The sequence below is a fragment of the Kogia breviceps genome, chromosome 11 (genome assembly GCF_026419965.1).
Source record: "Kogia breviceps isolate mKogBre1 chromosome 11, mKogBre1 haplotype 1, whole genome shotgun sequence".
In the NCBI taxonomy this organism is placed as follows: Eukaryota; Metazoa; Chordata; class Mammalia; order Artiodactyla; family Physeteridae; genus Kogia; species Kogia breviceps.
The window spans coordinates 29912923-29919744 of NC_081320.1; the positions used below are offsets into that span (position 1 = coordinate 29912923).

The 6822-nt window shown below is 48.3% G+C and overlaps 1 pseudogene; it reads right to left on the reverse strand.

The window, feature by feature from the left end:
* Positions 1 to 6072: 6072 nt before the first annotated feature.
* LOC131766123 (5S ribosomal RNA) lies at positions 6073 to 6181 on the reverse strand (annotated as a pseudogene).
* Positions 6182 to 6822: the final 641 nt, after the last annotated feature.

The following is a 6822-nucleotide window of genomic DNA, read 5'->3' on the forward strand; positions in this document are numbered from 1 at the left end:
GACAGTCAGTGAAGCCACCGAGGATATATATCCAGTAGTTCCTAATTCCTACACACTGCTGGTCATTCTACCATCCACCAGAACATGCTATTCTGTATTAGACTTCAATGATGCCTTCTTCTGTATTCCATTATCCCAGAGTCACAAGAAGTTTTGGCTTGTGAGTGGCAGGACTCAACATACAACAGAAACAATACCGCTGAGGCGTCCTGCCCCAAGGGTTCAAAAATTCCCACACCATCTTTGGGGAAACGTTAGCTAAAGACCTAAAAGTTCTACCTCTGGAAAAGGGAACCCTCCTTCAATAGGCAGATGACATTCTGATCGCCAGCCCTACTAAGGAGGTCTCTGAACTACTTAGCCAATAAAGGATAGAAGGTGTCCAAGAAAAAGGCTAAAATATCACAGACTAAGGTGACCTGCCTGGGCTTCACTCTCACAGAAGGTCAGAGAAGCCCATCCCAGGAAAGGGAAGAAGCCATTTGCAGCCGTACCCCTTCTAAAACTAGAAGACAGCTTAGGGGTTCCTGGGGAGGCCGGGGTTTACTGCATCTGGATCCTAACTACAGTCTAATAGCTGGGCCTCGATATGAAACACTGAAAGGAAAAGATGATGATCCTTTTGAATAGAATCCAGAAGTGGCCATTGAAGAATGGAAAGAGCAGTCAATTCAGACCCTTGCCCTGGAACTCCCTAATTTAACTAAACCTTTTGACCTTTACATTCCCAGTCGAAGGTGAATCGCCCTTGGAGTATCAGTGCAAAAACTGGGACCACTTGAAATGGAACAACGCAAGAATGCCCTCCAGGTAGGAGAAACTACGGTCACCAAGGGCTTGGCCCGCCACCTCATCCGGCCAGGATACTGGGGGTATCGAAAAACCTGGAAATCAGCAGCCTGCAAGGCCAGGTCCCTCCCAAGAGAAAAGGACCCCACGTGGTGATCCTAACCACCCACCAGGCCCTGAAGTTGCAGGGATTGCTCCGTGGGCACACTGACCTCGAGTGAGGAGGCCCTCCAACTCCAGCCTCCAGAGAGACAACCGGGGGCAACAGACCCCCATGACGACTCGTGTGACCATCACTTGACCTGGAGCTTCTCTCAGAAAACAACAAGAGTGTGCCCCAAAAGAGCAGACTACTGCTTGCAGGACTTACTGCACCCAGAGCGGAGCTAATAAGCTTGGCGGGGAAACCGTAAATAACGCTGTCACCATAGAAAAGCCTACAGACACCGCGGTGACGGCAGCCAATGAGACCGGCTGGACTCCTGGCTACTTCAAAAGGCCGTTGACTCAGTGGGCGTCATGGTCCTGGATCATCACCGGCCCTGGACTGTCTGGGAGTTGAGCAGGCAGGGCTCTGACACCTGGTGCTGTTTGTACGTTAATTCAGGGGCCTAATTGAAGAAAGCGCAGACTACTGGTCAGAGCATCTAGGCTGGCAGAAACCCTCAGCCTAAGGTGGCCAAACAAATGTGGGGTGGGGTAAAGCTGCCGCCCCCCAGCAACTCTGCACATCTCTTTCCTGAACCCTTAAAAGTCATTAGAATCTAAGCACTTCCAATGCTGGTGCTCAGGCAGACAAGCAGTGAGAGAGGAGGCCTGGGGACAATCAACCTCACCTGGAGGCTGCCAGGGAGCAGTTCTGCCCCTCCCCCACAGGTATGAGGACTCCCAACTCAGCACGAAGCAGTTGCAGAAGAGGGGTCTGCACCCTCAGCCCCACAAGAATGAGGAACGGGACAAAAGGCAGAGGAGGGGTTTGTCGCCGGCAAAGCCCACTAAAAATTCCTGGGAGATAAAAATAGAATCTGGGCAATAAAATAAAATCTAACCTTTTTTTTCCTTTGTGCTTTGTCTAATTTCACATGCTCCTAGGTTTCCACATGCAGAGGTCCCACACCCGGCACTTCAGACCCGATTTCCTACTGCAAAATGGCTGGGCCGACACCTCAGCTCTCGGGGCCCCGTGCAGACTCGGCGACATAGAGCCTGAGCTCCAGCCAACCCGGGCCGTGGAGAGCTCTGCCCCCTCCCTCCCGCTGACGCTGCCGGGATCCCTACCCAGCAGCCTGTCCCACAGCCCACGGGGGAGCGCACGCTCTCACCTCTCCATTCTCTGATCAAAATATAAAGTTTCCTTTGCTTCTGAAGCAAACTCAGTCTCGTTCTTTTGGCTCCAGTGACCCTGGGCAGGGGGACCCTTGTTGGGACCACTCTGTAGGATCAGTAACAGAAATTGAGACCATTGTACCTTCAATGAACAGATGTGTGAGCCAAACTGTAATTAACATAGAGCAGTGTGTAAGGCTCGTGTAAAATAAGATGTTTCTAACACTTCCATTTGATATTTCCATCACTTTATTATAAGCAAGTTCAGTGGAGGGCTTTGTCTTATCTGTCAGGTCAACATTAGAGAAATGACGTGATTTCTTTCCAACGATGTACAATACATCTAATAATCTTGGCTGAAGCTTCAATCTTGTTTTGATTGCTTTTCCATTGAAAATGATACCTCTCCTTCAACTCCCCCATATCTGAGAAGTATAAAATCTTAGAACGTATTATTACCAAAGGGGAAACGCGGGAGGAGGGATAAATTAAGAGTTTAGGATTAACACATACAAACTGTGATGTATAAAATAGATCGTCAACAAGGAACTTCTGTATAACACGGGGAACAACATTCAATATTGTGTAATAACCTATAAGGGGAAAAAATCTGCAAAAGAATACATAACTATATCTACATCATCTATCAACGATAGATAAAATGTAACCTAAAGGAGGTCGATGGTGAGCTCTTCTGCCCTGAAGATTTCAATCATCTAAAGCTCGGACTCTGCCTACTGCCCAAGGCCCTTAATGATCATACATGTACCCGTAGCTTAAAAATTTCCCAATTTGGGGTTCGGGGAGACACTGATTGGAAAAATCCCTGGTGTTCTCCTTACATGAAAGGGGCTCTACCTACAGCTAAAACATGCCTGACACCCAGAAGATGGTACACCGTTTGATCGGGAAGAGTTTGGAAATGACACGTCATCTCCTCAGCTCCTGGTAGTCGGGTTCACCCCTGCAGCCTTTTTTCTAACAAGCTCCCCACTTGAAGAATCAGCACATTTAACCTCCTGTTTTGTACAGTTAGGAATTTGTAAGGAGGATGAACGGGAAGAGGGGGAACTAATGAGAGACCAGCTCTAGGTGTTTGGACAGGCACATGCCACTCTAATTTCCAATCAGGAAGAAGAATTAACCAAAGGCTCAGCCTGCCCCCTGGAACCACAATAGGGCCTGTAGCAATCCTGTGGTTTTGTGGCCAGTTCCCAAAAGAGGACTTAAAAATGGAGCTCAGGGGCACTGCAATTCACAAACCTGCAGGGTTATAAATGATAACGATCTTCCAAAAATACACTGAGGTAAGGCAACAAAAAAGATTCTAAAGCAAGGCAAAATTTCAGGAAAAAGTTTTCAAGAGGTACGTTGGAGTCGCCTTTAAAGCACATGAAAAGTGGCAGAACTTCGCAAATGATGCAGTTGGCCAAAACATATATTTTTCCTAAATATATTTAGCAAAAATGCATACACCCTTTTTGGCCAACCAAACAAGCAGGACATGCAAATCAGCACTACAAAGAAGTCTCACTTCCCATCTGTCAAAAGGGCCATCCTGGAAAAGTGTAAAAACCAGAAATGCAGGACAGGCCATGGAGAAAAGGGAGTCTTGTGACACTGATGAGCGGGATGTAAATTGCCAACGGCCACTCTGGAGTAGTGTATGGTGTTTCCTAAAACATCTAAAAAACAGAACTACAATGCATAGGGCACTTCCACTCATTGGCGTATATATTCAGAGAACCAAAAATCGACAGAACACGGGCACCTCAAAGTTTAGGGCTGCTTGGTTTGCAAGGACCTCGGCTTGGGTACACTGAAAATATCCTAGGAAAGAGAAAAATGGGTAAACAAGTTGTGGTACTTATGTACAATGGAATATAACTCAGCCATGAAATCAATATCATAAGGCTACTAACAGCATAATGAGTATATTTAGGAACGATGATGTTAAGTAAAATAAGTCAGACAGAAAAAGAAACTTATGATAACATATCACTTACCGGGGTTTTCGAAAAATTGCTACACATGAACTGAATTACAAAACAGAACACAGAGTCACACATTTAGAAAACACACTTATGGCTGCTTAAGGGGAAAGGTGAGGTGGGGTGATGCATAAAACGAGAGTTTCAAGTGAGCACAGATACCGTTCCATAAACCAAATATGTAATAGACATGACCTACTCATTGCTCAATGAACTGGACTCAACACATCCTATTCACTGCAGAAGAATACATCTGCCTAGTAAGAATCTTAAAAAGTATTTATTGGGCTTCCCTGGTGGCGCAGTGGTTGAGAGTCTGCCTGCCGATGCAGGGGACATGGGTTCGTGCCCTGGTCCGGGAAGATCCCACATGACATGGAGCAGCTGGGCCTGTGAGCCATGGCCGCTGAGCCTGCGCGTCCGGAGCCTGTGCTCCGCTACGGGAGAGGCCACAACAGTGAGAGGCCTGCGTAACGAAAAAAAAAAAGTATTTATTGATATCTCTCTGTAAGTGAATCAGCTGGGTGTAAAACGGCATAAACACAGCATTGAAAATCAGCTGAACCCCATTAAAAAATAAACTATAAAAAAATAAAAATTAAAAAAGCAAACAGTGAAAGAAACATTCTTACAAAATTCTTTCAGCGGCTGTGATGAAACCTTGATTGACCACATCTAGACACACAACTGGATGAGACATAAGGCTGGACACTCTTGGGGCCAAGAGGATTGGTGAGGTTGGGTGAGCAAATGCAGACCCTTTAAAGTAATACTGCGTGGTACCCATTCCATGGGTCCCAACTCTCCAGGTTCAAGGGAATCTTCCTACAGCTAAAACATGCATGGGAAACTCATAGGATGGTACATTGTGTGATCAGGAAATGTTTCTAAAACACATCTCATTTTTCATCCCTGGTGCTCGGGTTTGCCATTCCAGCCGCTTTACTAACAATCTCCGCACTTGGAGAATCAGCACCTTTATTTAACCTCCTGTTTCGTACAGTTTGCAATTTGTCCAGAGGATGAACGGGAAGAGGGGGAACCAATGAGAGACCAGCTCTAGGTGTTTGGACAGGCACATGTCACTCTAATTTCCAATCAGGAAGAAGAATTAACCAAAGGCTCAGCCTGCCCCCTGGAACCAGAAAAGGGCCTGACGCAATCCTGTGGTTTTGCGGCCAACTCCAAAAAGGCGAGTTGAAAAATGGAGCTCAGGGGCACTGCAATTCACAAACCTGCAGTGTTATAAATGATAACAATTGTCCAAAAATATACTGAGGTAAGGAAATGAAGAGGATTTGAGATCAAGGCAGTATTGGAGGAAACAGTTTTCAAGAGGTAGATTGGAGTCGCCTTTAAAGCACCTGAAAAGCGGCAGAATTTCAACAATGATGCAGTTGGCCCAAAAAGGGCGTATGCGTTTTTTTCCTGAATATATTCAGGGAAAAAACGCATACGCCCTTTTTGGCCAACGAAACAAGCGAGCAATGCACATCAGTAGTACAAAGAAGTCTCACTTCGCATCGGTCAAACGGCCATCGTGAAAAAGTGTAAAACCCAGAAATTCAGGATAAGCCATGGAGAAAAGGGAGCCTTGTTATGCTGGTGGAACGGATGTAAATTGCAAACGGCCACTCTGGAGAAGTGTATGGTGTTTCCTAAGACATCTAAAAAACAGAGCTACAGCGCATACGGCACTTCCACTCATGGGCGTGTATCTTAGCCCCGACCCTGCGGCGGAGTCTGGATCCGGGCCAGCCACCGCCAGAGCGTCTGGTGTGCCGCTGCCTTCCAGAGCCGCCTTCTGGCCGCCCTAGCCCCGGCCAGGCCGGCGGGGAGCGCCCCCTCTGGCGCGCGCTGTGGTGGGAGGGGCCTGAGGAGGTGGGGGCCTGCAGCGGTGCCCGGCCGGGGCGGAGGCGGCCTCAGCCCCGGGCGACTAAAGGAGAAGGCGGGGCGGGAGGCAAAAAGCGTACAGCACCCAGTATTCTCAGGTGGTCTCCCATCCAAGTACTAACCAAGCCCGACCCTGCTTAGCTTCCGAGATCAGGCGCGTTCAGGGTGGTATGGCCGTACGCAGGGTTGGGGACCGCGGGCTGCCTCTTGAGGCCCAGCTTCTCTGGCGCGTGCGCCTTACCGCCAGCCCCGCGGCCAGCCCGCCCCGGCAGGGCCCCGCTGCCCGCCCAGCCAGGGGAATGGAGGTCTCGGGTACCGCGGGGTGGTGGAGGGGTTGGCGACCTCCCAGCCCAGGGCGGGAGGGACCCAGCAAACCCTTTGGCGCTTGGCGCCCCGCCCCAGATCCCGCACGTCTCTCACAGGGACGTGGCCCCGGAACATGTCCGGGGACGTGACAGGAATCATCTTAGCCAACTCAACCCCAGACATTGTGCTCCAGGATACATGCTATGTAGTAGCACACTTCCATGACCTAATGTCCATGGGAGCAGTCTTCACTATTATGGGAGGCTCCTACACTGATTCCCACTATTCTCAGGTTTTACAGTTAACTCAGCATGAGCAAAAATTCACTTCACAAGTATATTTGTAGTAGTAAATATGACTTCCTGCAGCACTTTCTTGGCCTCTCAGGGATGTCACTACGTTAGTCTGTGTGCCCTGAGGCACACACAACATGAAATATTTTGTCTTTAGGCTCATTCATCTCAGTAGCAGCAGTAATGCTAATACTCTTCATATTTTGAAAAGCATTTGCATCTAA